General features: G+C 37.6%; 1 long non-coding RNA gene across 1 annotated transcript in view; it reads left to right on the top strand.

The window, feature by feature from the left end:
* LOC133268463 (uncharacterized) overlaps positions 1–8199 on the top strand; it is a 29703-nt gene extending 21504 nt beyond the window's left edge. The window contains exon 4 of the long non-coding RNA XR_009743089.1: positions 7947–8199. This is a non-coding gene — a long non-coding RNA (uncharacterized LOC133268463). The remainder of the gene's footprint in view (positions 1–7946) is intronic.
* Positions 8200–18334: the final 10135 nt, after the last annotated feature.

Here is an 18334-nt window from a genome sequence, read left to right as displayed (position 1 = left end):
GAAGGGATGGGGATGTAAAAACATGTTTGGGATGCTGAAATTACCTTTCTCTTTGGGGAGCAGAGGCTAGGCAAACTGCTTGTGATTAGTAATTTAGTATTGCTTCATTTAATCAAATTCTAGATCTTGAAAGAACCTATTCCAGATTTTTTTTTTTTCTAATTTTCAATATAAGGACAGCTTTAAGCAAGTAAATAATTCATTATCCTTCATATAGAAGGTTTTATGCAGCATATCATTGAGTAAGGACTTAAATCAGACTCTGTTCAGGTTGTTTGTATATCAGATGGGGTAACTGGTACTCAGCAGGTCTGATAAAAAAGGCTATGGAAATACTTGAAGTAATCTTTCTATAAAGATTTTTAAAAGTCGATTTGATTTATGAATATGAAAAATTCTTCTGTCTCTCCTGGTTATAAATGTCAAGGCACCAAAAGAATACGATGCACTTTGTAACTAATCTTTTAGTTGCACCAAGATATTATTAGCGTGGAGAGGCACGTGCTGAGAATGGGAGCATCTTTTTGAGAAGTGAGGAAAGTATTTCTATTTTTAAAATGGAGCATGCTGTCTTATTCATCTCTGATTGTTTCAAATGTGTTATATTCTTTTATTAACTCATACTTCTTTTATTAAGAAAATCCAGGTGGGTTCTTCTTGCTTTCGTAATACCTGTAGAATACACTAAAGTTCACTTGAGGAGAAAAAAATCACTCCGTTTTCATCCCAACGTGCATCTTATAGAGAGTTCTAAATAGACTACACTCTCACATTCAAACTTGAAAAGCAGGGTTTGTGCCACTTTTCTCAGTAAAAGCCAATGTGCAGTTGTACTAATATCTTTGGGGAAATATAACTGTCCAGAAGGTACACTGAGGTCTAGGATGTAAGTAGGTACAAAATTCATTCCAATTTAAGCAACTACATTATGACTTGATTTTTGTGAGGCCAGTAAAGTTTGTGCAGAGCATTCATTTTTATTATTAGGAGAGAAATGGTCTGATCACAGCCAAGACATTTTTCATGGTCTTTCTTACTTGCCTTGAGCAAAAACTGATAAATAGCAGCAGAGACAGCTGTGCTTATAGCCAGAGATTGTGGCTCTCAGCCTCACTTTGTGGTTTCACAAAAGCACAGCTTACTGCTTGAAATTTCCAGCCAAACTGCTTTTCTACACTATATCTGTTATAATACATACTTTTCTGCACCAAATAGACCCTTTTACTTGAAGAAATTCACCACAGGGAGTGATAATGCCATGTCTACTTAAACTTGCATATAATCCATTTCCATATGAGCACTGAGATACTAGCTAAAGGACTTGCAGAACACCTGGTGTCCATATCGTTTCCTTTGTAGTCTTTCAAAATCCTCGAGAAACCATAAGTAGGTGTAGTTAAACTAATGTCAGTAATAATCCTAAATTTCTTTAGTTACTTGGGAGCGGATGACAAATCAGGACACTTAAAATATGCAGAGCTGGTGTGAGTAATACATGTGAAAGACAAAAAAGTAGCAGCATGATCTTGCTTATTGGATGGTTTTCAAACACCCAAATTCAGATGGTATAGGAAATTAATGTGCCATGCAGTCATTGATGCTGCCTGAAATTGCATGTGTTGTCATGTCTTTAAAATGTTGTGATCCTAAACCTCTTCTCAGGACAGTGGAATAGGAGCTGACACTGTGGTACCCTGGTACATAGGGTACCTGGAGCACTCAGCCATCATATGGCAAACTGGGTATGGTTCTCTCCTCATCTTCTGTGGATTTCAGCCTTCTCTTACCTCTCAAAACAGCGTGCTGTCCACTAGCAGCGGTAGAGATGGGTCTGCAACCAGATTTTAAGTGGCAAAGTTCAGACGTGCTACTGCTATTGCTCATGTAGTTGCATGAGCAATATTTTATTCTTAAATATTTATCAAAACAAAACACTTTAAACGAGACTTTAAACAAAAAAAAGCTCTTTTCCTCCACCTCGTGACTTCACAAGTAGAGAGACTGGGCATGTGAACTTAAATCTTTCCAAGGCAAAGAATTGTATCCAGATTTTATATGTGATAAATGAGCACTCCTGTTCCGTGAGAGATCTGATCTATTTGATTATATTTATTAGACAGGTCTAGAAGACATGAAGATTGAACAACTGACAAATTTATGGATCCAGATTGGACTGTGGTGGGGTCTTGGCGTGTGTTTCATTTACAGGATGAATATGGATGTGTGATGCATGAACAAATTAATGTGTACAAAGAAATGAAATCAATGTGTCACTACAGTCTCTTATGTAGTGTACATGCAAATCCTTCTTACCCGTCTTTCACTGTTGGAGGAGGTATCATAAAGGCATGTTCAAAATCATAAAGTCATACATGAAGTTTCCTGTTTGTGTGTTCTGGACTTAGAAGTAACAGAGGAATAAATTTTCTGGTGGAAAAATTAAATATGTATGGCATCTAACTGCTTTCAAGGCTGGAGAGCTGTTGAGTTGGGTAGGTGGATTGCAGTCTTACACAAAGTGTTCTGTGGGAGCTGAGCAGTCGTGACTGTGCTGTCAGCAATTGATAATCAGAGAGCAGTACTAATGAACCTTTTCTGCTTCCAATAACTAAACTACCTAATATCGTCTGATGCAACACACAATGTAGATGCACTTGAATATTTTTATATCTAGTTCTGTGTATCTTCCTTTTATTAATTTCCCACTAGAAACCCCTCTATAGATATTTAAATACCTTAAATTACCCAAAGACTGATAAATCAAAAACAGATATAGCAAATTAAGTTACATGGGAGACATGTTTATGGCAAACAAGCTAATATTTTCATTGTGTGTGAAGAGGGGACCAACATCATAACATGTTGACTGTGACACTAAATGTGCTACTCCACCTCTGTGTCTGTGTTCAGTAGTCTGCAAAATTATGATGATGATACCTACTATACACAACTGTTGAAAGAATTAATTCATTAGTGTTTGCAAAGAACTTTGAGATCCTCTAGCAGAAGGTACTACACAATTGCTAAGCATTAATTTATTACTATTATTCAATAGGACATGTAATATAAATCTTTAAAAAAAGCAAACAAAAGGCTAATCAGGAGTCTCTTTTTCGCACTGTCAAAGCTGATAATGACCAAATAGTCTTGTTTGTGGAAGAACAAAAAAAAATAACCCATGCTACTTGGTATGTTGAAGCAGCAATTAGCACGCATTGTAGGGAGAAGAAGTGGAGCTAGACCAGAAATGAGCCTTGATGAGCCTAATTGCCTTTAATTATTCCTAAACATTTTCTTGTTGTCTGTCTTATGAAGGCAGAAGAAACCCTGTATCTCTAAAAAGAAATAAGGCTTGGTTTTGTTTTCGTCTTTTAAAGAGGGACATAATAGCCACCATAGAAACATGCTCTTAATCAACGGCATTAAACTCCTGGCTGCTCTGCTTCTCTTGAAATTGCCTAGCTTCATTATTATCAGGGGGAAGGAGGAGGAGAAGGGGTTTAATCACTATTTAGCTTTTCTTAGCAAATTAAAATATTAATTACAATACACATTATTTTATCTTTCCTTATTTGTAAGTATTGGTGAATGAGAGCTCACTTCAAGTTGGAGTAAATTATTCTCAAACTATTCAGACTTACTTTTTCTATTCCTCTTAAAAAATCATCGGGGCATGAAATGGTGTCTTCTGAGAGGCAAGAAAAAACATCTTTTCTCTTTTTTTGGTCTTGAAGATAACTGTGTAATTAAAGGTAAATTTTCTACAAACTAAAATGTGATTACTTCAGCACAGTCAAATGCTATGGGAAGCTGAGGAATGGAAGACCAAACACCTCCAGACGAATGGATGGGTGTTTCTCTTTTTTTACTGTTTAGATGATGCAATGCAGTAATCAACCTGATTTTTTTTCTGTTCGCAGAATAATGAAAGAGAGGAGGAGGCTTTTGGTTAAAGGTACTGTCATAGGAAATCCATGACCTCTGCAAGTCTACCTCTCCCAAAGATTATGTTAGTGATGTTATTTTGGTTGATGGAATACAGAAATATAGCGGGATTAGAAAAAATGATTTATAAAATGAGCAAGGTTAGCACTATTATGCATCTTTTGTAAGCATTGTACACCTTTTCTTGGTGTGTCCATGCCATTTTTAATTTTTTGTTGTGAGCGTTCTGCTTTTAATCTCATAGGGAAGAAAATTTGCAGAAAGGAAACAAATTAAACAATCTCTCTAGATCAAATTGTGGCTCAATAAACTTTTTCTTTTAAATAAAATATGTGCTGGCATAAATCAGTATATTTCTATTAACTGTAATGAAGCTATGTTGATTTATAACAACTGCAGATACAATTAATTAATCTATTGAAGTAGTTTGAGTAGAATTACATGGAAGGCTGTAGGAAATACACAGTGCTATGTCAAACATATGTAGTCCTACATGCATTGATGGCATTGCTGCAGGTCAATGGACAATAGACAGAAGAAGCCAAAAGCATATTACTGGTTTTCACTAAACTGTGATCTGAGACTTCTGCTTTCTTTATGGTTGTCTTGCAAAGTTTGTGGATATTGCAGGGAAAAGCTGGGCATGACTAAGTAGCTGAGGGAGCATTTAGCCTCTATCAAGAAAGCCCTACTAGTCATTGCATCTACATCTGCATTCTGAACACTGAAAGGTATTTAAGAGATATGTTGGCTGATTTAATTAATTCAGATTACTAGAATTAAATCTTTTGGTAAACAGAGGGGGAAAGAATCTGGCCGTGAAAGTAAACCTTTTTTTCATTTCTTTTTTTTTTTTTTAAATGGTCAAGTTACCAATTAAGAAAAAAACTGAAGTGAAATTTGCCAGCAGCAACTTCCATTTCAGTTCAGTTCTAGACCCGACCTCTTTTATCATTGTCATCTTTTCCTTTCACCTTAAAGAACAAATATGTTAAAAGCTCAGGGTATGTGTGTGGAGAGGGTCAACCAACCTAAACAATATTTTTAATTGTAGCCATGGGATATTCATCTCAGAAGACAGGCCATGGGGTCAAAGGATTTTTCTTAATTGCAGAATCCTTACACAGGCTTACCCCTAGACATTCTTGCTGACCTTCATTATTGATGCGGCCTAACTTGCTGGCCTTTTTTTATTTTATGTGGCACTTCATTGTCCTGCCCCATTGCTGTGTTTTCTGACTCTTTTCTAGTTGTTCTTTTTATTGTTGCTATTGTTCTTATGCTGCAAGTAAAGCTGAGAAAAATGCATTATGAAGCCTGGTTACATCACCTTCTATGGCAGTGGAAGCCACAACCATGAAGACAGCATTTGATTAATCCTGCAGGCCTTTATATATACTACTTCTCACCAAATATGATTTTTTTCTGTTTGTATGTGGGTGCCCTTGGGCTACACATGACAGGAAGAATTTCTTCCTAGGACCCAGCCTAATGCAATGGACAACTAATGCTGTCCTTTGCTTGCAACTTTCTAATAAATTTGCGATGGAGGAGATGAAGCTAGTGAATATTTGGAGTGGCAGAATGCTGAATATTGCTCATCTTGGAAGCATTGAGGGTTTGGGCCATCCTGAAGGATCATAAAGCCACTTTCTGAATTATTTTCTCTTCTCATATTCAGATGAATTTTCTTTATTGCATACAAGTAAGAAATTTTCAAAGTATTTTTCACCTTGCCAAACTGTTCAGTTCAATTTTCATTTTCCATAAAGCATATCTACTAACACCAGTATCATGCACTCTAAGCAATGTTCTTCCCTGTGCTTGGGTTGTTACTTTAAAGAGTTCATTGTTTTGCAGCTACTCATAGGCCAGATGCTCTTTGTCATAGTTGCTTTCCCCTAGCTCTCAGCATGTATAGATTTGTATGAAGATTTACGGCAGTGGTTTAAGCACATGGAACTTCTGCTATTGCCTTTACAATGCCCTCCCCCCAAGGTTTCCTGGGGTAACTCATGTAAATTCCTAGCTGAACTAAGAAATTAAATCCTTAATAATAAAATATCTATATTATCTGCTTGAGGATGATGAATTGGTGGTTTTGTGCAGGATTATGTACATCTTATGCACAGATGTTTGACCTTCCCTTTAGACATGTGTTACTTTTGCATTTAGTGAGGAATGGGCTTGGTGTTCCAGCAAGTGGTTGGATCGGGCCCTTTGAAGGCTTTGATTGTGCTTCTCTGTGGCAAAATCAATGCATGAGAGCAAATGGTTGTACCTATTTGCTCCTTTACCTGTGTCAGTACAATTCCCTACGAGCCGAGAGGAATCCAGCAATTAGAAGGTTTTTTTCAGGGTAGAGGGGAGGGAAGTTAATAGGAACCATATTAGTACAGCTGCTAGATGTGTAACATTTTATTTGCTCTGTGATCTTTGCTTGCTGTATACGAGACAGAAGTTGAAACTTTAGTCCTGAAATCAGGTTTAGCAGCTGGGCTGCCACAGAGTTCAGTTTGGATTGGAAGCTGGAAGCAGCTGTTTTTATGAAGGTGAAAGCCTGCATCAATCTGTCACTGATCCTGTTGATATCACAGCCTCTGTAGAGCTCTTACCTCCTCTTATTCTCAAAGGTACAACTTTATCTTCCTGAGGATCTTCACTTTGAAGAGTGCAAAGGTTGTTGTAATTCCCAGGTCAGGGGAGACTTGTTTTCCCAGCTCCTGGTAAGCTTAAAGAGAGCCAGAGCTAGGATCCAGTAGCTTGTTTGAGAAATGCAGAAATGTGAAGAAAGCAGCAGCATCTGCTGAATTCCTGATAATCCTCTTGGTTTATACATTATTATTTTTAATTATTATTACAATAATATAATATATTTTATATATTATTATTTTATATATTAGTATTTTTTTAATGACAATGAGGGCTATATTCAAAGTCTTTGTGTTTGATACATGAGTACCTAAAGTTATGTGCAACTTACTTACTTTGAGCCTAGAAAACCTCGGAAAAGATGAAGAGATCTTCCAGACCCAAGTAGACATCTTGTGCTGCCATCAGCACTTTACTGCATTCTTCTGTGCCAGTTATTTTACTAGGTTACATCTCTGTGCCTTAAAAATTTGCCTTTTCCACCGCTACTGTGAGGGGAAGCAAGCTGAAGATAAAGTAGCCTCGTTGACTGTGAAAGGTCCAGTGGGTCTGGTGCTAACCTCTGAATTTTATCAGAGACAATGTGGTAACACAGTCTTAAGTCTAAACCTCACAAAGTTTGGAGCATCTAAAGAAAGGCTGTGTTACAGTAGTTTAAGGGGTACTTCTGGTAGTCATTTAATTTCATTTTGCACTAGCAACAAATCTTTCCATGCATAGTAAAGATAACAAAGACTGAAAATACTTTTTTTGAGTGGATATGTTTATTAATATTCCTAATTTATCAATTACTTGAAGTGAGTATACAAGAAAAGCCCCAGACAGATGAGATCTATCCCTGTCTGCTCTGCGTTAACACATCTCTCTATCTGTTAGCAAGCTCAGAATTATTCTCATACAAAATCATATTTTGATTCTCCTGGTAGTATTTTCATAGTGATGTGGTAGTTCTGACAAACAGTTTCAAAAATCAATTTACACTTGATAGCAATAAATTTCTGATAGACATCGGGAAGTTTTCAAAGCAATTCTACCCTTTGCCATTCCATAATCACACAGACATAATTATGTTGCAGGGTGATGCTGTACAAAGATAACTAAGACAGTGTTGATTTACGAAACAGAACCATATTTGTAGAGTGGTCCTTTGCCAGAATAAATATGTTGTTTTCCTCATCAGAGTTGCTAAGCCCATCTAAGTATCCAGCAGTATGACTCTACAGCTCCCAGCAATCAGCTATTTAATTCAGAGGTAGCAATTATTCATGGAAATTCAGTGTGTAAGATATAGTTATCCTGGGAACATCCTCCTCGTGGTACAGTTATGTTAATCATCTCAATTCCTTCAGAACCTTCAGCAATGGAGAACATATGAGGGTGGCCCTTAAGAATAAATATGGAGAATGGAAAATCTTCTCAGATGTAAAAGGTTAAGTTGGGAGTGTTCAAGGAAGCCTGACTCAAAACAAAGCTGTGGTGTATGAAAGTGAATGTTTTCCACTAATGTAACTTTTCAAAGTTTTGATTTTCATTTTCAGTGCTACCAACCATGGAAGCTTCCGTTTCAGGCAAGAGCAAATTGGAAATTCTGATGCTCAGCCAAACAGCAACTCAGTAGGGAAAGCTTTGACTCTAGACCCTATTGAGCTGGTATCTCTAAAGCTTAAAATCATATTTTGAAACTGCTAATAAACCATCACACATAGTATCAAAACGGCATTTTTTTCTTCTATGTAATGCTATGCTTTTGCTTGTATTAGTTAGAACGGTCCTCATTTCTGATCTTTGCTGTAGCTTCTTCCTTCACCTCTTTCATTACTCAGCAGCAAGCTTGTATGTTATGTGCAGAAGAAATATTAGTCCTGTGTGAACAGCCTACATGTGGTTTGCGTACCACTGAACTTCACTTAATTGTATTGAAGGTGAGTGGAAAGCTGCCTACAGTTATACCAACTATAGTATGAGATGAACATCGCCTCTCAAGAAACATGGTATGGCATTTTGTGGCTAAGAATTACAGTGTACCCTGTTATGAAATGGATTCTCAGATCATAGCCTTTACTTCCGTAGCAGCTGCTGACAAATTGTGATCACCTAAGTCATTTGGAAACTCATGGACTTTGGAAACTGAAGTTATCTTCTGCTATATTTTTCTGTGTATATGTATATATGCATATACACACACACACAGTGGCATAGGTACATCTGATAATTCAGCAGAAGTCAGTAAAAGATAAACCAGACATATTTCTTGAAGTGTCACATAAAACACAAACAACAAAGTTCCTATTATAGAATGGCTGTAACATGAATGGACACTCTCATTCAGAAGTGGAGTAGACCTCTTAAAAAATCTTCCTGAAATTCACCCTCCTGCCTTCTCATTGGCAATGTGTTTTTTTTAGTTCATACAACCCCTAAAATCGAATGATCAGCTTGTATCTGGTTGCACAGGTACCTAGAAAAAGGAATCTTAAATTACAGCTGAAAGTAGATTCATTTCTAGCATTTGACAAGGTTCAAGAAGTCCAGTGGCAATGCAATGTCGAATATAGTCCAACCCATTCTCTTATAGTTGCATTTGACATTGCAGGATTTTATTTTTAAGAACCTTAGTAACAATGCTTTCAGGATAGGTTTTCATCTTCATCATCTATTTGACACTGTCAGCAGTGAATGCAAAGTAATCAATAGTCCTGACCTAGGATTTATTTTGCAGCCCAAGATTGGCTTTAACATTTGTCAGGTCATATTTTTCCCAACTTTTTTTCCCCGCAATATAATGAGTAAAATTCTAGGATAGAAGAGGTGAGATGAAAACTGAGATTCTCAAGTCCATCTTCTTCCATTTCATTCCCAAATATAGTGAAAGGTGGCAATAGCACACCTAGCTAATCTTTCCCACAGGACCTTCCCCCCCCGATGAGGAACAAAGCTTGAGACCAACCCAATACTTCCAGCTTGTTCTCTTAGCAACAGGAGAAGCAGTTACCATGCCATAGTTCACAGACACTACTAGAGAGCAGGCATGTAGATCTTGCTATCATCCTCCAAATCCCCTATTTTTAGAGTGGGTGATTGGAATAGAAAACCGTACGCTTAAATGCCTGCTTTTGATTGAGGAGGACTCAGCTGACACTTACAAGTAACCTGAGACTGTATGGAAAAGCAGGCAAACGTAGGAAGACACAGCTTGCAAGAAGAGGAAAAGTGTCTGTTTCCCTCTGAGCTGCTCCTGAGCTGCAGAAGTACCAGCAAGCACATTCACTGAGGATTATTTTTTTGTCCCTAAACTCTGTAGATGAAAAAGTTTATTACTGGAGTGATCTGGGTCTTTTTTTTTTTTTTTTTTAAGTAGGTGTTTGGTTTTTTTTTTTAAAGCAGGTAAATGATGAGATTTTGAGTAACTTTAAAACACTCATTTTCCATTTCTACTAAGACTTCAGAAAGAAATCCTTTTGTACCATTTTCTACACCTTTTTCATCACCCTTTAAGTTCCCACTTATGTGAGTAACAGACCTTTTGCAGATGACAGTACTGAAGGATAGAGAGATTAAAAGAGATGCTTATGTTTTGAGAATAAAGACTGGGAGTTTAAAAGAGATACGATATGTATATTCATATGTTGTATTTACGTTTGACACTGAACTGTAATACGTTTTAAACAATTGCACAGCATTTGTTTGGTATGGTATGGCATTTGTATGGTAACTATTTTATGCCTGTAAGAATAAACATGTGATTGAAACAAAGATGAAGACTCCCAATTCAAAATATTTCCAATTTAAACTGCAGAATTAAATACAGACATAAAGGGCTTTTTATTATTATAATCTCCTTGCTTGGTAGAATGATAAAACCTTTGAATACAAAATAGCAAAGTTTGTAATATCACTTTTTTTCTGCTAAACCTCTTCATAAGATTGTGTATCTCTAACAGGAAAATATCTGAGAGGCAAGTATTTCCAAGATGAGGTTAAATGAATGAAAGTCGTGTGGATTTCCTGAAAATCGTGAGCTTCACAAACACTGTTACATATTTTACTAATGCCTTCAGTCAGCAGAAGTGCAAGTCCTTATCTTTGTATATAAATTTGCTGTGATTAATATTAAATATTGTACGATGTTTAAAGGATCATGGCCTCAACTAATAAATATGGGAACATTGTAAACTTCTGGTTTCCATTTAAAGGAATTAGACATGTAACAGCAATTGCTCTGTCTCTTAGAATGGCCCCCTAAAGTCCCATCTGAGTTGCTCTCTGGGCAGATGTCTTCGCTCAGTGTCTAAAATGACACTAGATACTGTTGTTTAAACACAGAATTATTCTCACTGTTCATTGCTTGACTGCTCCTTGTGTCTTACAGGGGCAGAGAAATCTCAGATGTAATTAGGCAGCTCTGGGGATTTGCCCGAGAGTGCAAATCTAAGTTGTGGCTTTTTCCCAGCTGTTCCTGAAGCTGAAGCTTGCAAAAGGCCTGGTGGAAAGCAGCAGTTTAGAAATCTTGTTTTAAAAGGAACCTATGCCAGAGGATGCTTCCACAGTTTGCTATCAATCAGTGCTTATGCTGGTCCATCCTCTTTGTGCAAAGGATTTTGTGCCACAGCCTTTGATCTAGAACATATTGCAAGAGACTTGCTTGTCCCCCCCTTTCTGCAGATAAATTGCTCCAGGGAAGAGCACTGTTAAACAAAGCAAAAAAACCCAACCAAACAAAAAGAACAAAACCCAAGCCAAACAAAAACAAAGGAACAAAGAACAACCAACCCACCAACCAAAAACAACAAAAAAAAGCCCACAAAAAACAAAACCAAAACCCAAACAAACAAACTAAAAGTATCTGTCTCATAATTGTGGAAAAGTATTTTAAAAAAAAACTTGAGGGAGATTTTCTGGTGTATGAACACTGTGCTCTCCCAAATGTCTTAATTTCTGAGTTAACCACCGAGTGCACATTCATTTTTTTCCTGTATTCTATGAGTTAATACAGCAGAATAACTGTGATTTTGACCCTCCACATAAGCTTGAGGACGTATATGAGAAGAGAGTCTGTCTCATATCACAATAAAGATAAGTAAATCAAGAATTCAAAATTGGGTGCAGAAGTGAAAAATGTATCTGCAGCTCAGCTGTATTCATTCTGTTTTGAACAGGGATTCCAGAGCTTAGACATTTTTCAGGAAAGAAATGCTGGTATAGCAAAAAAAAAAGTATAATACATTAAATTAACTTATTTTAGCATTTATTTTGTATTGAAACAATCATTACAAAGCTGTACAAGGCTGATGTTAGATAGCTGCCAATTTTACTAAATCTGAGCCAAGTTATAATTTCTTATTAATAATGCCAAAATATTGAACCAGGACTTTAATAACGCCTCATGCAAGAATTTGATCAATAGCTTTTCCATACTGTAAATATTTCAAAGGTATTTAGCTACCTAAAGGCATCTTTAAAACAGACCTCTTTCATTTCTGGCATTCTACCAAAAACTCAGTCAGAGATACGCCTTTTGCAGCCTGTCAGGGTCATCACCAAATTCTGTTTATTTTACAATAAAGAACAGTTAGACAAGATTTGTATTATTCTTTAGGTGTAGAATGACAATTTAGGGGAGACTTTCTTTAGAAGTTTTTCAGGGAAGGACACGGTTTGTAGTTAACATTGTCAGGAGTATCGTTCTAACACACTTTAAAAAGGGATATATTAATTGCAACTTCATTTTACAAGTATTAACTTCAGAAGGTTATTCCCAGGTGCATGAGGAGGAGAACTGGAAGAAGATAAAACCCATGGGTTGAGATGAGAACAGCTTAATAACTGAAATGAAGTAAAAGATAATAATAATAGAAATAAAAGAATAATAATAATAGGAAAAAGAGAGAAGGAGGAATAAAACCCAGGAAAGACAAGTGATGCACTATACAATTGCTCAACCCTTGCTGACTGATGCCCAGCCCATCTCTTGGCAATGATCAGCCCCTCCTGGCCAACTGACCCCCACATTCTATACCAAGCATGGTATGGAATACCCCTTTGGCTAGTTTGGATCAGGTGTCCTGTCCCTGCTCCCTCCCAGCTCCTTGTGCCCTCCCAGCTCCATTTGCTGGCAGAGCATGAGAGTCTGAAAAGTCCTTGATCATGGTGTTACTGAGCAACAACTAAAAACATCAGTGTGTTATCAGCATTGTTCTCAGACTAAAGCCAAAACACAGCCCTGCATCAGCCTCTAGAAATAAAAGAATAATTATCCTAGCCAAAACCAGGACAGTAGAGTATATGAATATTAATTTAATGTCACTGTTGTGAAACCTTGCCTCAACAACATCAATATTCAAATGTTTCTAGGTAGCCCCCTTTCAAATTTCAACTAGAATTTGGATTCACAAAATATACCTCTTTCATTCTGGCATTCTACCAAAAACTTTTGTGATATTGGCACTAGTGGACTACTTTTATTAGCTATTCAGCAGGATTGATCGGTTTACTTTAAAATACACCAAATTTGCTACAATAAAGATTTCCACCAGCTCTTTGTTCTTTGCACCTCAAAAGGAGGATCTATTTTGGATCTTTATGCTTAAATCTCTCACTGGACAAATACATGTGCTTATTTTAGGATATCATTAAAATTCTCACCCTCCACAGTCAACATACTCCAACGCTTTTTTTTTGTTCTCTCCAATTTTTTTTTTCCTTTCTTCTTCTGCAATTTTTATTTCTCTGCTGTCATCCTGCTTCTTTTTAGACAATTTTTGTTTTCCAGAGGCTGATGTTACTTACATTCAGTATATTCACTTGCTTTTCCTCATGTAATGTTGCTGCCACAGTGAATAACCTTAAAGGACAGGCCTCTGAGATTCCTGTCCTTTTCTCAGCTTAATTTTAAGCTATCCTGGGAAAAGAATGGTGTCTGTTGTTTTACTTTTTGTTTTCTCCTGAATGCAGATGACCCATAGTAAGAGAAAGCAATGAGCCATGCTCTGAGTGCTCCAGAAGTCAATGTAGAAAAATGAACAAACTGATTCTCTGTCCTTCACTATGATTTGTACTGTCCCACTCTTTATTGAATTAAATGTGCTAATAAAGGACTTATGTAGCAGCTAAGAAGGAGTTGGCTGTCATTTATCAATTAATTACCCATGAAAACTGATGTTACATGGTAGTAGTAATCGTACCCATGGTGTTAGGCATATGCTACATAAAAATGCAGTCACCTTGAAATAATATGAGCAAATCAGATTGCAACCTAAAGAATAATGTGGTCCTGAGTACTGCAGGACTGAAATTTGTCTCTGAATTGTCTCTTGATGTATCATGGAATATTTTATATTTTTAGGTCAAATTTTGTGTGACTGTTGCATTCAGAGTATAGAAATTGATACATCTGAGAGAAGTAGAGATGAGACTGTAGTTGAACTACCTGTTGCTGTCATCACAGGTGGTATAGGGGGCAGCAACTTTCTCACTTTGGTGTGTTTATTATATGTAAATGAGGGATAAGGATTGCCTTAGGTCAGGTTGCTCAAGGGCTGTGGGTCTTGCACAAAGGTAGAACAAAACTGTGAAACATTGGCATCACCCCTTCTTCCACCCAGCTGAGGCAGCATTAAGGGCCACCCAGCCTGCACCTGGTAGCTTAATCACCCCTATCAGTAGCCCATCAGGATGTTATACTTCACTCGTTAATTCCTTCACTACATATCTCATGGTCGCAGGCCTCATTCCTACAGTGAGCAAATTGGTTGAGCTACTTTAATTCTGAAATCAGGGATTTGTCTCTTACCAGACCCTACATGCATGAAGTAAGTTTAACATTTCTTTGAAGAGGGCAGGGGGCATGAGGATTTGTGGCAGACAGGCTGTGGAAAACCAAGTTGTAAGGGAAGTTAAAGACACATTGGTAGAACTTGTACTGACTTCAACAGCTAATGTCTACAGCAGGAGAATAAAAGCCCTGATATGATACTGTTCTCCTTGCTATTTGCTTTTTAAATCAGACTAATACAAAGAGAGAAAAGGTTCTATGCAGTATGTTACAAATTATATTATGGGCTTCAAGTCATTTGTGTTGCATTAGAGACTGCTGCTGAAGGACCTTAGAGAGAAGATGGTACAAACCACAAGTATGTTTCAGGCTGGTAACATTTACCGGGGTTTGCTCCTGACTCTGTGTCCTGGGTTCAGCAGTAGCAGTCATGTTTCTCCTTTGTGGTAGCTGGTGCAGTGCTGTGTTTTGACTTCCAGCCTGGGAACAGTGCTGGTGATACCGATGTTTTCAGTTGTTGCTAAGTGATGTTTACCCTGACCAAGGACTTTGTGAGGCTCATGCTCTGCCAGGGAGGAGGGAAAGCCAGGAGGAAGCAGAGATGGGGCACCTGACCCGGGCTAGCCAGGGAGGTATTCCATACCACAGCACGTCATGGCCGGGGTGGGGGGTAACTGGGAGTTACCCGGAAGGACACGGGCTTCCGGGTGGAACTCGTTCTCTTGGCCAGTGGTATCGTATTCTCTTCCCTTGTTATTTTCTCTTATCATTGTTGTAGTTGATAGTAGCGGTGGTGATTTGTTGCTGGGCTGTTCTTGTCTCAACCCGTAGGAGTTGCGCTCTTTCGATCCTCCTCCCCGTTCCTCCAGGAGCGGGGAAGGGGAGAGCCCCGGTGGGGGGGGGGACATGGACCTCGATTGTTGTCAGCTCGGCACCACTCACTGGGAGTGAGTGAACAAGTTACCTGACTGGGTTTAAACCACGACACTCTGGAATGAATGATAAAACCTGGAAAAAAAAGAGCAGCTATGGTATATAAGTACAGCAATATCACCTTAGAGGTTGTATAAAATATGTTGATATGTCTGCTCTTGTCTTTTACAGTCCTGATTGCTGAAAGTATTCTTGACCCCCCACTATGCTAATGTTACATAACCTTCTTGCAGTGCAGTTAGACACCAGACTGTTGCCTCTTTTTAGCAAAGTCATTGACTCAGTGAATCTTTCTTTTTATGAGGACTGGAGCAGATATTGAGTCTGTTCAGACTTTGTTGCTGGAGTGTCCAACAGTGAATGCAAATAATAGCATATCATTGTTCGTGTTTAGGTTGCCAACATCTATTGTCTTCTCATACAGGGAAAGATTAGGCATTTCCCAGAAAGCTTGCAGTCAACACTTCTAGGTGAAGTATACGAGTGAATAGCAAATATGAACACAAAGAGGTTGAAGCAGTAACAGCAGTATAATAACCTAAATCCTGTTTAAATCAAAAGCAATATACTTGTTAACAGAAACTGTCTTTTGACTCTAGAAAGACGATGCAAGAAAAAAACTGATGACACTTCAATTTTTATATATCAAGTTACCTAATTTTTCAATAGGCTTTGAGCAGAAAGTACAGTATCTTGGGAAGACAGTTGACTTTTGGTTTAGTTAGATTTCTGTGTGTGGTATCTGACATGCGTAGGTAAAATGTTTTTGTTATCCCCCACCTCACATGCCCCCAGTAAAAAAACCCACTTTAATATGAAAGTAATAGTATAAGCCACAATATATTTGTAGTTTGGAATTTTCCTCTCTCCAACTTTAACCTATGGCTTAATAAATGAAAAATAATATGCACAAAATGGTAAAAATTATGCCCAGGCATTAATTTCAGAGTCAGAGCTATTTGGATGCAGCTATAAATGTGTGAGTTGTGCCAATAACTAAACAATAAGTTTATTCTAGCTTTGTTGTTGGAGCATTTTACACTTCAAGAATATTATATGCTTCTGATCATACGTTGTGCACTGTGTACTCTTTGTAATTATGGCAGTCATCTGACTCGTTGCTAAGGTTGAAAAAGGTAACTGCCACTAGGAATCTGAAAAAGTGAATTAATTAATACATTTCATTATGTAAGAGAGCACTGTCAAAGTTCCCATTTTATGTTGAGTTCAGAAACATTCCAAAATGCTGCCTTTTGGAAAGAAAGAAGTATTCTTATTATTTCAGCTATATTGACAAGGATTCAGTTTAGATTTTATTCCAAAGTCATATATGAGTCTCATGTTGAAATCTGGGCTGTAAATGGTGCTACCTTTGTGCAGCAGAACAGAGGTTAGCAGCCTCTGGAAGCAAATAAGCATAAGGTCAGGGTATAGGTAAAGATTATGTTGTATAGAATGTGAAATAAAACACTGTCACCCTTGAATAAGCTGTAGCAGATATGTTCTCAGATAGGACGTATGTTATGCAAAACTTCAAATTTGGGCCACTAACTAAAGGAAACGTTGCTGTATTGAGACTTATTCCCAAATCAAGCATTCTGGTGGTCATTTCATGTCAGAGTCCAGGACTGGGGGCACTGGCAGTGTGTCCTGGGCATCCGGTGTTTCTGTAATTGGCTTATTCTTCCTTGAGCTGCGGGTTCCATTGCTAAATTCTTTCTAGCTGATTCAAAGCAAGGACTTCAACCTCAAGGTGCCAAAAGGGTGACTGCCTTATTTTTCCTGTTGTATCTCCATCTCTGTAAGAAGCTTTCAATTTGACTACAGGAAGTAAACAACTGTTTTTTTTTCTCCGGATATTGCTTTAAGAACACAGGTTTTAAGTCCCTACTGACAGTGAACATGGTTTATCTGTTTTTAAGACAGCCAGACAGAAGCACGAGTTTCTCTAAAGACAAATGGTACGTCAGCAGCCAATTGCAGAAAAGATAAAGGACTCCAAAAGCTGTGAATATTGCAGTCAACTATCTGGGGCTTATTTAATATCCTTTATTCTAACTTCTTTCATCACTTTAGTCTTTTCTACTCAGAATATAAGTAGTTCACTTCAATGCGTTCACAGAAGTATGATACAATAACTTCTGCCCTATTCCAATATAGAATGGATTACCTATATGTCTTACTTGCCCTTCGACTCTTCTTCTGTTTCAATAAAACAAGTTTCCTATCAGTCTTTCCCATTTCCTACTTTGATCATCATCATCTTGTCTCCTTTAAGCTCCTGTGAACAGGAACTGAAGATAAAGTGTGTGTTTATAGGTAGCATTTTAAAACAGCTGCAATTTCAGTGCTGGACCAACCCTCTGATTAGACAAGTAGAAAAGTTGTGGCATATACTCTATAATAAATGTCAGTGCAAAGAAGAGCAAAGATGAAAAAAATATCCTATTAGAGACAAGCAATAGCCAGGAAGTAAAAGAAGAACCTGTGTCAAAAAGCAAAACAAAAAATCAAGAGCAGAACAGAAGTTTAAGGGTGACAAAGAAAAGGATCACAGCCCTTTTGGTGAGTAAATACTTTTAGACAGGTATTGATCTAGTGGGGGAAAAAATAGTGTATGTTTTCCATTGTGAAATAGTGCTTATTGGCGGTGATGCATGGGGGAACAAGGTTAACAGTAGTGAAGAGAAACAAAGTCTTTTTCCATGGTTGGAAAGCATTTTGAAACGTCAAGATCCTTTTTGTCTTTATTTTCTAACGTCCAGTACCCAAGTCTAAGAATCAACAAATGGATCCTCTTAATGTTTCAGAAAAGAAATTGTAATCTCACTGAAGTCAGCAAAAAACTTTTGCCATTGATATAACTCGGGCCAGGGCCTCACTACAGGCTTTACTGTTATGAACTATAATCTGGTGTTTACGGCAGAAAAAACCATGGCAACAAGAAATATGTTGCAAAAGCTCCTGTCTTCTATTGTCTTCACTTTTCCTTCTGTTGAAGATGCTACTGTGGCCCAGTGGTGGGTTTAGAGT

This window comes from Pezoporus flaviventris, unplaced genomic scaffold (genome assembly GCF_033815535.1).
Source record: "Pezoporus flaviventris isolate CSIRO_AGI_PZ_B2104156 unplaced genomic scaffold, CSIRO_AGI_Pfla_v1 ptg000013l, whole genome shotgun sequence".
In the NCBI taxonomy this organism is placed as follows: domain Eukaryota; kingdom Metazoa; phylum Chordata; class Aves; order Psittaciformes; family Psittacidae; genus Pezoporus; species Pezoporus flaviventris.
This window is presented reverse-complemented; position numbering and strand designations above follow the sequence as displayed.